The following is a 14,330-nucleotide window of genomic DNA, read 5'->3' on the forward strand; positions in this document are numbered from 1 at the left end:
CCATACCCATGAGAGATGATGTGAAACCAAGTAGACAAAGGCCATACACATATAATGAAACATTTGACAGAAAGATCAAAGAAGAGATTGAAAAACTAAAGGAATCCAAATTCATTTATGAAATTGAACACACGGATTGGGTGTCTCCAATTGTGATAGTACCCAAGAAAAATGAAAAATTACGAGTGTGTGTCAATCTCAAGAAAGTGCATGAAGCTACCATTAGAGAAAACTTTCCTCTTCCAATCATGGAGCATGTTTTTAGAACGATTTGCAGAAAAATAAGCTTATAGATTTTTAGATGGCTTTTCGGGATACAATCAAGTTTTGGTTGACCCAAAAGATCAGCATAAAATTGCCTTTGCAACTAAATGGGGTATTTTTGCCTATCGGGTTATGCCTTTTCGGTTAACTAATGCTCCAACCACCTTCCAAAGATTGATGAGCCATGCTTTTTAGGATTTTCTTGGAAGTATATATGGATGATCTATGTCTACATTTATCAATCCGGGCTAATCATTTTGAACACCTCAAAAAGGTATTTGAAAAGTGTAGACTTTATAGGATTTGCTTAAATCCGGAAAAGTCTACATTCATGGGTAGACAAGGAAAAATTCTTGGACATATAGTGTCTAAAAATGACATAGCTACTGATAAGGATAAAATTCATGTTATTGCTGACTTGCCTAGACCGACAACAGTCAACGGGATTCAAGCCTTCATGGGACATTGTGGATATTACAGACGGTTCATTTACATGTATGCTATAATTGCAAAACCTATGTTGTTAACCCTCACAGCTCACGGACACCCTATCACCTACGACGAACATTGTATTATTTACTTGGTAGAGTCAGGTACCGGGCTTGTCGGTCCAATAGGAAAAGGGTAAGAGTGATCGCCGATGAGAGGCGCACTCTAACTGGAACATTCAAGGGATTAGTTGGCTAAGCATGGGCGCCCAAGTGTGAATGGGGTGAGCTCATATAAAATTCAACTAAACCTAAAATTCACTCATTCTCTCATTTGTGCAATTGAAGACTGCTCTTGCTCCGTCTCCATCTTCTTCTTCTTCATCTCCTTGTGTGTGTGTATGCGTGAGAGAGAGAGAGAGAGAGTGTGTGATCGAGCATTGCGGCGGCACGACGGTGGCGAGGCGGTTGAGCGCGGCGTAGCGGCGTCTCCCTCTTCTTCGCGGCGAGGAATCCTCCATGAAGCAAGCATAGAGCGGTGAGTGACACACCATCGTCATCTTTGAGCTTACTAGTTTACGCTTGTTGTGTGCTTGGAGCCATTTGTGGCTCGCACACGGCGTATCGGCAAGTTCCTTGCTTTGACACGTGCGACATAGCGCACATTTTTGGCGCCGCTGTCGGGGAAGCCATACACTAAGCTTGAATGGCACTCTGTGCTTCTTTTGTGGTGCAATTTCAATTGTAGGAAAGGTAGGGAAGGAGTGTGTGTGTGTTGAGAAGAAGGATTTGGTGTTGTACTGTGTTTTTTTTTTTGTTAATGGAGTTTTCAAAGGTACTGTGTTTATTCCCTGTGTATTAAGGTTGTTTGTTTTCTGTGTACAGTAAGTAGGAAGTGGATCTATGAGAGCTAATAGAGTGTGTTAGTGTGTAACAGTAGGTGTATTAGTTAGAAGTAGGTAGATAGAGTGTGTGTGTGTGCTCTTGTGCAGGCCGCGGCGATCTTATCCTTTAAAAAATAATAATAATAATTTATTATTTAAAAAAATTAAAAAAAAATTTAAAAGGTAGGACCGGGATCGAGAATATGTCCCAGACCCAAGCCCAAGCTTACGCTCAGGTTTAGACATCTATCGCCCTTTAAAATTATGAGTTTTAGCTTCACACGTAGCTAAAAATCGATTTTTTGAGGACCAACGGAACTTCAGATGCCCAAAAATTATGTTGTAAAGCACACAACAACCCTCTAAGTGATGCGCTTGTTTCGAGCTATCACACACTTTAATCAAAAAAATCAAACATTAAAAAACATTAAAAACATAAAAAACATGAGTGAAAACGGACGCCTGAAAAAGGTAATCGGTTAACCTTCGAGGTTATTCACCGACGCTTGTAGGTTGTCAAAGGCACATGCATTTGCGCTCTGGTCGTGTGCTAGAGACGGAGCAACTAGAGAGAATTTCGACTTACGCGAGTTCTCAATATCCACCTACTTTAGGTTCCGGGCCCTCGGCGTGGACCCAAGGTAGTACAAACCAAGACCCGAACATAGTGGCTAGTGACTCTTCCTTTGACTACGACGTCATGGAGGGTTTCCCAATGCCTAATCCTGATAGCTCAAGCCAAGACATGCATGCCATGGGCCCACGGTCCGGGCCGAGCGTGCTTAGCCGCCTGAAGGAAACCTTTAGGAGAGCCACTCGCTCCGAACATGGAGCTAATGATGTAAATGAGGAGGGTGGGGAAGTAAATTCTCCATTCATGAACAACGTAGACCCTATACCCTTATAGAATGTATACGTGAATACTTCATTCATTGCACCTCCTGACTCTTGAGAGCTATTTCCCTCCGAGGTCATATTACCCGATGGTAGAAGCCTTGCCGAAGTGCAAGAGGTTGAGCGATATATCCTTGCAGGAAGGGAAAAGAAAATTGAGAGCTTACGTAAGGCGGAGCAACGAAGAGAGTTAAAAGTGAAAGCCCTTATGCCAATATCCTTGCTAAGAGAGCAATCGAGTGCCCCTTACTTAGCAACCGCTAAGGACCAACCCCTAGAAAGCAACATTGCATCTAGCTCAAAGGACACCCCTAGCACCTCAATCCTAGATGGAGTGTTCCTAAATGAGAACTGGGAGTACGAACTACAAACGAAAACTCTGACCAACCTATACACAGGTCACACCTATCACGTGGGTTGGTTAGATGTCTTACAATCCACAATGGGTGCTACTAGTGTGGAGGATCAACAACAAAGAGTTTGTGAGGTCATCCATAGGGTCATTGAGTTAGAGAGACAGAACAAGGGGATCAACATGCCTTCAACGGGTCTCATGAGATTCTTGGATACAAGATGTGCTAAACAACCGACCTTATCGCAAATGGAGACTCCCTCGGTAAGTACGATGGATCCCCCATATGTTGTTTCGCCAGGGGTCTCAGTGCAATCTGAGCCCACAAGTGATAGCTTTACCTTTCCAAGTCTAGCTCATCTTTCCCTTGATGACACCACGGCTACCATGCCTACCCCAATGATGGGCATGCCAAGAAACACGCCATGGACCTCATTTGTTAGTAAAGCACTGATACATGGTAGCTCAATGCCTGCAACAGTACCTACAAGTGTGTACCAATCGTATACACCCATGGGTCCTCGTACTCATGTAGTCCCTACCCCTCCCATTGTTTCAACTACCTATGCTCCACAACCACAATACCCAAGTTATTATTTCCATGGGACTATACCGGCTAGCATTAGCATGTCACATCCGACGTCTGCTATGCCTAGGGCCACCCATATGAACTATGGACCACCACATGGCACAACATCGTACCCAACATGGAACCCAAGGGCTTCCTATGCGCCAAGTGCAATGCCAATACCTACTCCACATGTAGTCTCTGGAGCACCTCCACCCACGATTCCTGCTCACTTAGGTGACTTGGCAACATTTTCTCAAGCTATTGTTCAATCTATTGTTGAGAATATGTGTAACACTCCTGATAGAGAGCCTAGAAGTAAGGCAGTACAAATAGCCAAGCTCACACAAAAATTTATTGGAGACGGGGATGTGAGAAATCATATCGAAGTGTTTGAACAAATATGTGATTCTCTAGGATAACACAATGACCTACATAAGAGTAATGCTTTAAGCCTAACCTTAAGTGGGAAGGCAAGGGATTGATATAGAACCCTAAGGGTGGAAGAAAAAACGATTTACCCTACTCTTAGGAGACTTCTTAAAAGAATACATACGAGAGGGAGTGCTTTGGGGTGTAGCCTCTCAGCTCCAGAAATCCCAACGAGAGGAAGGAGAGTCGGTGAGAGACTTTACAAGTCACTTGAAGCATTTGAATTCTCGTTGTAATCCAAATAAGCGCTTCCATAATAACCAATTGCTTGATAGATTCATTAGGAGATTACGACATGAGGATATCTACAATGGCTTAGTCATTAGAGGTATCACCACTTGGGAAGCAGTCACCACTAATGCGATCCAATTGGAGGATAATTTAATGATTCAAGGAGAAAGAGTGTCTGTGGAGCCTAAATCTATTAGCTCGCAAGCATCGGGGCATCAGCCAATGATCCTCAAACCTATTGCTAAGGAGCCAAAGATATCTGAGATGACTTTAGCAGATCTCACCAAGGCTATTCAAGAGAGTCTTAGAGATAATCGTTCTCCACAAAACAATCATATATATCCAAAAAGGGAGCAACAATGGTGCTCAGTATGCTATGGACCGCATAGTACCAGTGAATGCCCTATGTTTAGAGTAAAATTCAATGGGAACTTCAATGCCTGTGGGATCTATGGTCATCAAGCTAAGGATTGCATAGTATTTAAGCGCACGATGGCCAATAGACCAACCTTAGCATGGACAAACACACCTCGAGTGCCTGCATTGATGTCGGCCCCACCTCTTGAACAAAAAACACAACACATGGTCCCTAGGGCCCAAAATGTTGTTCAAACAACACCCTTACCACCTCCAGTGCTAGGACCGCAACCACCACATTCGAGAATCACTTTTGTGAATCAAGTGGGTTGTGGGTCATCTATTGCTTGTTTGGAAGGCTATGAGGAAGATATAGATCCTAATATTGCCTATGGAATGGATGTGCTTGAAGAAAGTCCACAATACTACATGGAGGACTATTGGGGACAAGTCAAACCTGTATATCAAGTAGCTGCTCGTGCAACAAGAAGCCAAAATATCAATTACAATGGTAAGAGACCACCTCTTCAATGCTATGAGTGTGGAGGTCCACATCGTGTAGCTGAGTGTCCTATTAGGCTACAAAAGAATGCCACACTAATGCAAACCAATCAAGCGAGCACGTCTACAATGCCAATACTCATGTGTAATTGATGTGGCATAGATCATTTGATTGCCCAATGTCCAAATAATCCAAATGCACCAAAGATCACGCCATTAAACATGATTGAAGTTACCGAGGAGCCATCACAAAGTACACATGTGGTACCAGTAAACATACTCACACGATCGATGCTCCAAAAAATATATATATATATTCTTGAGGAAAGAGACACGGCATCAATTGCCCAATCTCAGAAAAAGAAGAAAACATGAAGGAAGAGATCGCAAAAAGCAGCGAAATCAGACCTCGGTTCAAAGACTAACATAGGGACTGGAGACGACCCCCTATATATGAATGACGCTGAAGAAGATTCTGATTCAGGTGAAACCATGGAGACCAAAACGACCACTAAGATAGAAACCAACAAGGAAGATCTTCATGAGCCACAATGGCCAGGATCCAAAAAGAAGATAGGAACTTACCCAAACCCTACAGAGGAGATTGAGCGAGTCAAACAATTAAGGAGTTTGGTAGAAGATACCCAAAGGGATCTAGAACTAGCACCTAGGAAGATCTAGATTACAGACACCGTGTTCCCTACGCAACAACAACCTCACCAAGTCCATAGACCCTTAGCCATACCTAGTGTCATCCAAGAAGAAAGTGACTTAAAGTCATGGGAAAGTGGGCGTACTCACTTCTTGATGGAAAGAATGTTAACAGAGGGACTACTTGATCCTATCAAAGAAATGGAGATCCCATCTTCCCCACGTCAAGGGACTGAAGTCCAAAAGGTGCCGTTAAACATTGCCAAATTGATGGATTTCATGTCTTCAGAAGTTAGAACCACCATCATGTCCAAACTATATAAAGATCCTGAGCTAGTCTCAGCTCTTCGAGCCTTCCTCCATGGAGAACTAAAGTTTGGGCTACCACAATTTGCCCAGATGGATGGAGCCGGGAAGATGCCAATAGAGGAGGAACACTTAGATCCACAACCCAACCTAGATGAGAACCTTGTTATAGAAATACCTGTTAACAAGTTGGGACTATACTTTGAGGGTGATGAATCCAATGCGACCATACCAATCACTACTAAGGGATTAACTGTGAAGTTAATCCTTGATGGTGGCGCTGGGGTTAGCATTGTGACTAAAAATTGCTGGGAAACTATGGGAAGACCTCACCTTGCGACCACAACCATAGTAATGAAGATGGCCAATGGGTCTATTGTTAAACCTATTGGGATGCTAGAAGATCTCAAGATCAAGGTCTTTGGAAATAAAATAAGGATTACCTTCATTGTTATGGATTTCTCCAAACAAACTATGGCATCGGAGATGATCTTAGGACGTCCTTTCATGAGCGAAGAAAAAATGGTACATGACTGGTCTAAAAACCATGTCTACTTGCAGTTCCAAGATTCTGTCATTCGAGTGGATCTTGTGACGAGTCGAGCACATCCTCTAGGAAAATAAGGATAAAATTGATCATAGATCTGATAGCACAGTTCACTCAGCCCCATTGCACTATTGTTACACACCGATCTTGGGGAAGATTCTCCTTATATGGATGTACTACATGGGATGACTGTGTCGGACAATGTGGATTGGGTCCACCTAGCAGCAACCATAGACACTTGGGGAAATAGGGGGACGACCTGGGTAACACCTGAGAGGGATGAAATGCCACCACTCATACCCTTAAATATGCTACAAGCAATGCATATATCTTCTCACAAGACTCATCCTAATATAACGAAGAAAACATACAAGTGGGTCCCGAAAGCTTCTTTAACGACCATAGCTAGTGCTAAAAAACAGAAGCCTTGTAAGAAACGTCCCACTCGCCCCAAGAAATGTAAAGAAACGTGGCGTTGGATTCCTAAACGACTATTTGAAGCCCAAGGCTACTATCAAGGAAATGATCAAATCTGGGTGCCAAAACGTAGATTGTGTTCTTACCTGTCACCTGACCCATGTGCACCCAATCTTGTAGCTCCAAAACAAATTGAAGATCGTGGAAAGAAAAAAATCACAGAATGCTATACACCCGCTCCAAAGCTAGTTTGGGTACCGAAGAAAGAACAATTTGTTCCACCTAGCTCAGGAAGAGGGGAGTCCCATGAAGCTTCTAGCTCCTCATGTAATGTATCCATAGAGGTAAAAGCTTCTCCACAGCCTCCACCTACAATAGTGGACCTCCATGAAGCTACAAAGGAATCCACACCTCCCAGTGTTCAAGAATCACCTGATGAACCACTTCAAGTTCGATCCTGGGAGAGTACCTTACCACCCTTGCAACTCCACGAGGCACCTAAGGTAATAGAAAACTACTAGCAAAAATCCCCACCTATTACCAACTGGAACAATTGGTTTCAAAGGGTGACGAGCACATTTCAAACGGTATGATCTACCCAAGGAAGGGGGGAGTGTTTGCTAATAGTCATCATTCACTCATTTCCCTCTCCACCTTCCTCCCTGACCTCTTAATCTCCCAATCTTAGGGAATGTATATATAAAGACTCATACTCACAAAAAACAAAAATAATAAAGAGCAAGAGCAATTAGCAAACGAGTATGCACAATAAAAGTCAAAACATTGACCCAGACCTACACATTCACATCTGGTATACTGAAACAGAAACCTATGCCATAAAACACCTTTGATCCTCATCACTCAAATGATGGAGGGTAGGTAAGATTAGTGCGATAGGAGTGTTTTTGTTTTAGAGTTGAGTGATTACCAAAGTTCTTTTTTCCCACTGATGTGCCTCCTAGAGGTATTCTTGTGTTTCATAGTGTGTACAGGAACGTGTTGCTATTGTTAGGATTTGGACCTTTAGGGAATCTTTATCTCGACTCACTCTTCAAATCAAGCGCGACCATAACACAAACAGGTGTTTCTTGTCCATTAGCATTGCCCCTTATCTTTTTGCATCCATGTTTGTCTGCTTTGATTGTGATTGGTAGCATAATATTCATCGCATTTGCTTAGTATCAAACATTTAATTCAATGTAATTTTTTGTCATAATCACTTGTCTAGGTTTAAAAATTAAGTAGTCTGACTAAGCTAGTTTGACCAAGCTAGGTGTTAGAGATCTTCTCTTAATACCATGGGGAATGCCTTCCTAATAATCAATGGTTACTTAGGTTCTTAATCCGATTTAGGCAACATTGTGTGAAATGTACTAGGGATTTCTAGTGGGCTTGACCCTTTTGACCTTTAGCTTAAGTATTATAAAGGGAGTTCACTAGTGTGATGAGCCTGGGGAGGTGTAACAGTGTTATATGACCCCCCAAAGTTACAAAATTAAAATGCTGAAAATGAACAAACAAAAAATCAAAGTGCCACAATGTAAAATCTTAAGCTGGAAGAGAAATCTCAGGTTGATTGGGTACTTCACTCACATGTATCGCCTATGGTACTAGAGCCCTAGAGGTTCCCAATGTGGACGTTTTTCCTTGAAAAGAAAAAAACCCAAGGCATACAAAATAAGCATACACATCAAAATTGAATCACTGTGAAAAGACTTTGGGGGGTCAAAGAAAAGGTAATCAGTTAGGCGATGATTTCATGAGAAATTCCTTTTATTGTAGCTTAACTACAAGGTCTTCTAGATATAGCCTCTAGTAAGCCCTCGAACATGAAATACTTGGCTCTCGTGATTAAACAACTTAATTGACCAAAGAAGATTAAGAATTTTACCCATGGTATTAATAGTCGATCTCTAGTACCTTTCGACCGTTAAATTAACGACCCCAGACTTGTTTAATTTTTACCTTTACATCTATTATTGCATTTGATTATATTGTAATTTAATGTTTATTGCTGACAAATGGTTTAAAATTCTGTTACCAATCAATTTGTCTACCTAAAATTGCATATGCTTTTTAATTGTATATGAGAATGCAATTACTGTGCCAATGTTGTTTGATTTTGCAGTGACTGAAGAAGGGTAAGGACATTCATCTCAAATGATCTTCCACCTCGATGAACGAGCTTCAACTCAATAGCTTTCGAGGACGGAATCTACATCAGGAAGGGGGGCATGTTAACCCTCACGGCTCACGAACACCCTATCACCTACGACGGACGTTGTATTATTTACTTGGTAGAGTCAGGTACCGGGCTTGTCGGTCCAATAGGAAAAGGGTAAGAGTGATCGCTGATGAGAGGCACACTCTAACTGGAATATTCAAGGGATTAGTTGGCTAAGCATTGGCGCCAAGTGTGAATGGGGTGAGCTCATATAAAAGTCAACTAAACCTAAAATTCACTCATTCTCTCATTTGTGCAATTGAAGAGTGCTCTTGCTCCATCTCCATCTTCTTCTTCTTCATCTCCTTGTGTGTGTGTCTATGCGTGAGAGAGAGAGAGAGAGAGAGAGAGAGAGAGAGAGAGAGAGTGATCGAGCATTGCGGCGGCATGACGACGGCGAGGCGATTGAGCGCGGCGTAGTGGCGTCTCCCTCTTCTTCGCGGCGAGGAATCCTCCACGAAGCAAGCATAGAGCGGTGAGTGATACACCATCGTCATCTTTGAGCTTACTAGTTTAGGCTTGTTGTGTGCTTGGAGCCATTTGTGGCTCGCACACAGTGTATCGACAAGTTCCTTGCATTGACACGTGCGACATACGCGCACACATGTATAGCTTGATTACACACTTTGAATGGACTGATGAGTGTGAAGAATCCTTCATGAAGCTTAAGCAAGCTCTCACCTTAGCTCCAATATTGAAAGCACCATATTGGAATAAGATATTCCACATACATGTAGATGCTTCCAATTTTGCCATCGGATGTATACTAGCTCAACCAAGAGATGGGAAAATTGATTTTCCTATATCTTATGCTAGCCAACATTGAACATGGTGGAAAAGAATTATACCACCACCGAAAGGGAAGGACTAAGAATGATCTATGCCATAAAAATGTATAGACATTACATATTAGCAAAAAAAAATTTGTTCTTTGTGGACCACCAAGCCTTATTGTACTTGGTCAACAAGCCATGCAACACAGGAAGAATAGTTAGATGGTTCATCATTCTTCTGTAATTTGATTTCACTGTAGTTGTGAAAAAGGGGACCACTCATCAAAGAGCAGATCATTTGTCAAGAATTGTTTCAGGAGAACCACGTAAGGGTGTAGACCATGATCTACCAGATGCATATATGTTCTCCGTTGAAATAATACCTCGATGGTTGAAAAATATGGTATCATTGATGAACATAGCTCAAGTGGATTCACAAATACCACTTCCTATTACAATCGGATTAATTGAGCAATTAGCTATGTATCAATTAGTAGCTGGAAGGTTATACAAAAGAAATTGAGATAGAATATTGCTCTTATGCATTAATCCTGAGAAGAAAACCCAATACCTAAGTCAAGCACATAGTGCAGTAGTAGGGCTTCACTTTGCAGAAGATGAAACTATGCAACGGATCTTGAGACTTGGAGTATTTTGGCCACCTATGAGGAGAGATGTTCATTCATTTGTAAAAAAATGTACTCAATGTAAAAAACAAGCACCCATACCTCATGTAACATTGTTGCAAATGTCACTTGTTCCTAAGTGGAGTACATATATATGTATATGTATATGTATATGTATATGTATATATACACACACACACACACACACACACACACACACACACAAAACAACAACAACAACAACAACCCTAATTTCTTAGGAAATTAAGTTAGTTTTCTTATTGAATAATTAGCTTTAGTAATATTTGTGTTTTAAGTTGACTTTAGACTAGGTTTTACACTTTTCAAGAGAGATTATATATGAGCACTCATTCAATTAGGATAAGGATCAATAAAAATGTTAACCTAACCCAATTGGTGAGAAAATTAGGTTAGTTTTTTTTATTGGATCATTATCCTTAATGATATCCATGTTTTAAGTCAGTTTTAAACTAGTTTCTATATATTTCAAGAGAGATTATATATGAGCACTCATCTTATTAGGATAAGGACTAATACACATGCAAGTCTAACTCTAGCTTCTCAAGAAATAAAGTTATTTTTCTTATCGGTTCATTAATTCTAGTGGTAGTATTATTTTAGGTCCAAATGAGGCTAAATTTGACCAAAATCTACGTAGATAAAATAGGTATATATAACTAATTAAGATAAGGATTAATCTTAATGATTACTTAGTCATATGTTTTCATAAAATTTTAAGAAAATCTCATTTGGATTAGTATTTTTCAATCTGTTTAATGACAAAAATAGCTTATTTTTTACTTATTTTAGTGAGACTAATTATTGAATTTACAAATTCAGCTCATTTCTATAATTTTCTTATGAAACTTATCAAGAAAATCCCAAAAATAAGTTTATGTTTAATTTCCCTCTAGTTTTTGACCCCAAAATGTAATTATCAATGTCAAAACTAGCTACTTTTTGCAAAATTATCCATTTAATTTCTAAAATTTTCAATAAATTCAGAAAACTCAAAGTATTTTCATCATTTAGAGCATGAAAATTCATATTGCTCTATGCTTTCTAAACCCTCCAATTGTTAAAACTCCATAGTTTTGTGTTAGAATACTTTTTGCATTTTTAATCTCTTTGTTAACTTTTGATCACGCAGTCAAAGTGGAGTGGCTTTCAACAGCGTCAAGATGAGAAAATCCCACACTTCCAAGATTGTCAAAAACCTCAAATGAGGTTGCTGCAAATGAAAACCAGCTATGAAAAAATATATTTTTTTTGTACATGCATAGTGCTTTAAATTTACATATGCATATGGGACCTTGGTAAGGTATAGAAAGCCTTTTTGGTAAGTTATAGAAAACCTTTTCGAAATAAGTACATTTCATGAAAGTTGGTAAATGACCGTTTTTTATACATTTCAAGTTTGAAAGAATGTATTCTAAAAAAAAACATGTACTGCCAGTATGTCCGGTCAATTTCAAAAAAAACCCCAATATAGATGGTATTTCTTGAAGATACTCTCTCTCCCTCTCTCCCTCTCTCTCTCTCTCTTTCGAAATTCCCCCTCGCCATGCAATTTTGTATGCGTGTTTGGCATGCCGTCTCTCTCTCTCTCTCTCTCTCTCTCTCTCTCTCTCTCTCTCTCTCTCTCTCTCTCGTGTACTCGCCTTACCGACCTACGACGGCTCTCTCTCTCCCCCCCCCCGGAGCCGTCATGTGCACTTGGGCTGCTCCTCACTCAGAGTCCTGCCTTGAGGGGGGGGCAGCACTGCACATGGGTTTTTTTCATTATTTAGCTCTCCCTCTCATGCTGTTGATGCAGAGCATGGATGCCACTACAAGTAGGAGAAGCAGAGCGACTCAGGAGGAGGGCGAGGGATGACGAGAAAGGCACGCAGACATGTGGTGGGGGATATTCGGGGAGAATCTATTGGCTATTAGGTTTTATTATTTTAGAGCCAGTATGTGTAGCCATAATTGTCATTTCAATCACTTGTTAATTTGAAAGCTAGATTATTTTCTAAGAAGACTATTGATAAATTTTGTTGTTCAAATGGATGCCTATGAAGGTCTTGTGGCCAAGGCACTTTGCATGCAACAATGTACATGTGAGTTCCTAAAAGTCTACGATTATCCCTAACCTAGTTAGAATTAGCCTACCTCAATCGAGATAGATGAGCTACCAGCTATCTTGGGCAAAGAGATTGGTGGTGACAATAAGTTCCCCGTAAGTGGTGAATCTCGTATCTAGCTACAATCGGGATGCTTAGATGGGGCTATGAGCTTAAAATTTCCTAAGTAGCCTCAAAGTAGGATAGAGGTCCCTTGATTATAATCCTTTTCATCGTGGTTATCAGGAAATTGCCATTGGGATTGTAGATAGCCCCATTGTTTTGTTTTACTTTTTGTTTATTCCAAAGAGACATCACTCCTCTTCTTGGGATGGGGGTTTCTTGGTAAATAAAAGCATATAAGTATATCTTTCAAGATATACCTTTAAAGTTTTCTAATTAGGTGAATTTTAGACAATGTCTTTACCTTGTCTTCACCTATATAAAGGGATGTCTTTAAAGAACACCGTTCTTAAACCTCAAGAGCCTTGTTTTTTTATGTCAAACAATGTGCATAGTAACTAGAAAATACTTATGGGTGCATGTAGGGTGGAAAGCAAGAGATTAGTCACCTCGACACCATTGGTCATGCCTATGAAATATTGGGAAAAAGGCATGGTATTTGTACCAAGGGCAAAAGTATCTTCACAAATTTTTGGGTTCTCTAGAACTTGATTAAGTGTGTTTGTAGGAAATAGATGCCTTCTTAAGAGACTATACTAGCATTAAGAGATAGAGCCAGGTTAGTGTTTAGTGAGTTTTATTCACAGACTTGGTACAAGGCTGGGTGTATGTTAGGACAAGGATCTTGACCAATCCATGTTAGTATGCCATGAGTGTGAGTGGGTGGGACAACACTATCACGCTATGAGTGTGGGCTAGCTCAAGGGTGTCTGGACATGCATGGATGACCCGGGCTATTATTAGCTAGCTAGGTCTTATTTTTGTGGTTGAGTGTAGGAGCCATATATTCTTGTCTCATCTTCTTTGTGGCACTCTCTAGGTCATGCATAGCATCGGTTCTCACATTGGTATATTAGAGTAGGGTTGTAGTATAGACTATAGCAAAATCAAATTAGAGATACACATCTATGCACATGTCATAGATTGTGGCCATTAGCTATGCCACATCAGCCTCCAAGGTACATAGATAGGTATATGGGCACCCGAGGCTTTTTTGGAATTTTTGTCTATGTGTGAGACCCACCCGCAAGCTTCAAAGTAAAACTTCCCGAGAGGTCACCCATCCCAGTACTGTTTTTCCCCAAGCACGCTTAACCACAAGGGATCATACCACTTGGATAAGCCTTCTTGGTGTTATTAACATCAAAAGATTATGGTATTAATCTTATCTTTCAAGAAGTCTTTAGTATCTCTTCTCTTAAAGCAAGACTCTCTCTTTGGATTGGAGGTTTCTTCTCTACTACAATGATTCAAGCAAGGAGATGGGAGATTCTATGTTAAATTTCACTCAAACTATTTGAGAAGGTGGTTAAAGAAACATGCTTCCAAATTTGTGCTACAAACACAAATTTCTAAATTGGGTTGGTGGATCCAATCCAACCTTTCAATATTAGCTTCTTTGGAGATTCGGGTATATGATTTTGAGGATTTGTTTCTACGACCTCCCAAATGAGAGCAAGTTCTATGGTTTTAAGAGCTCAAGGCATTGATTAAATTTTTGTTATGGTTTATGATTCTGCATCACAAATTCAAGTTTCAAGGAATAATATTTCTTCAAAGAGGACT

The sequence above is a fragment of the Adiantum capillus-veneris genome, chromosome 24 (assembly GCF_014529385.1).
Source record: "Adiantum capillus-veneris isolate H3 chromosome 24, ASM1452938v2, whole genome shotgun sequence".
Classification (NCBI taxonomy): domain Eukaryota; kingdom Viridiplantae; phylum Streptophyta; class Polypodiopsida; order Polypodiales; family Pteridaceae; genus Adiantum; species Adiantum capillus-veneris.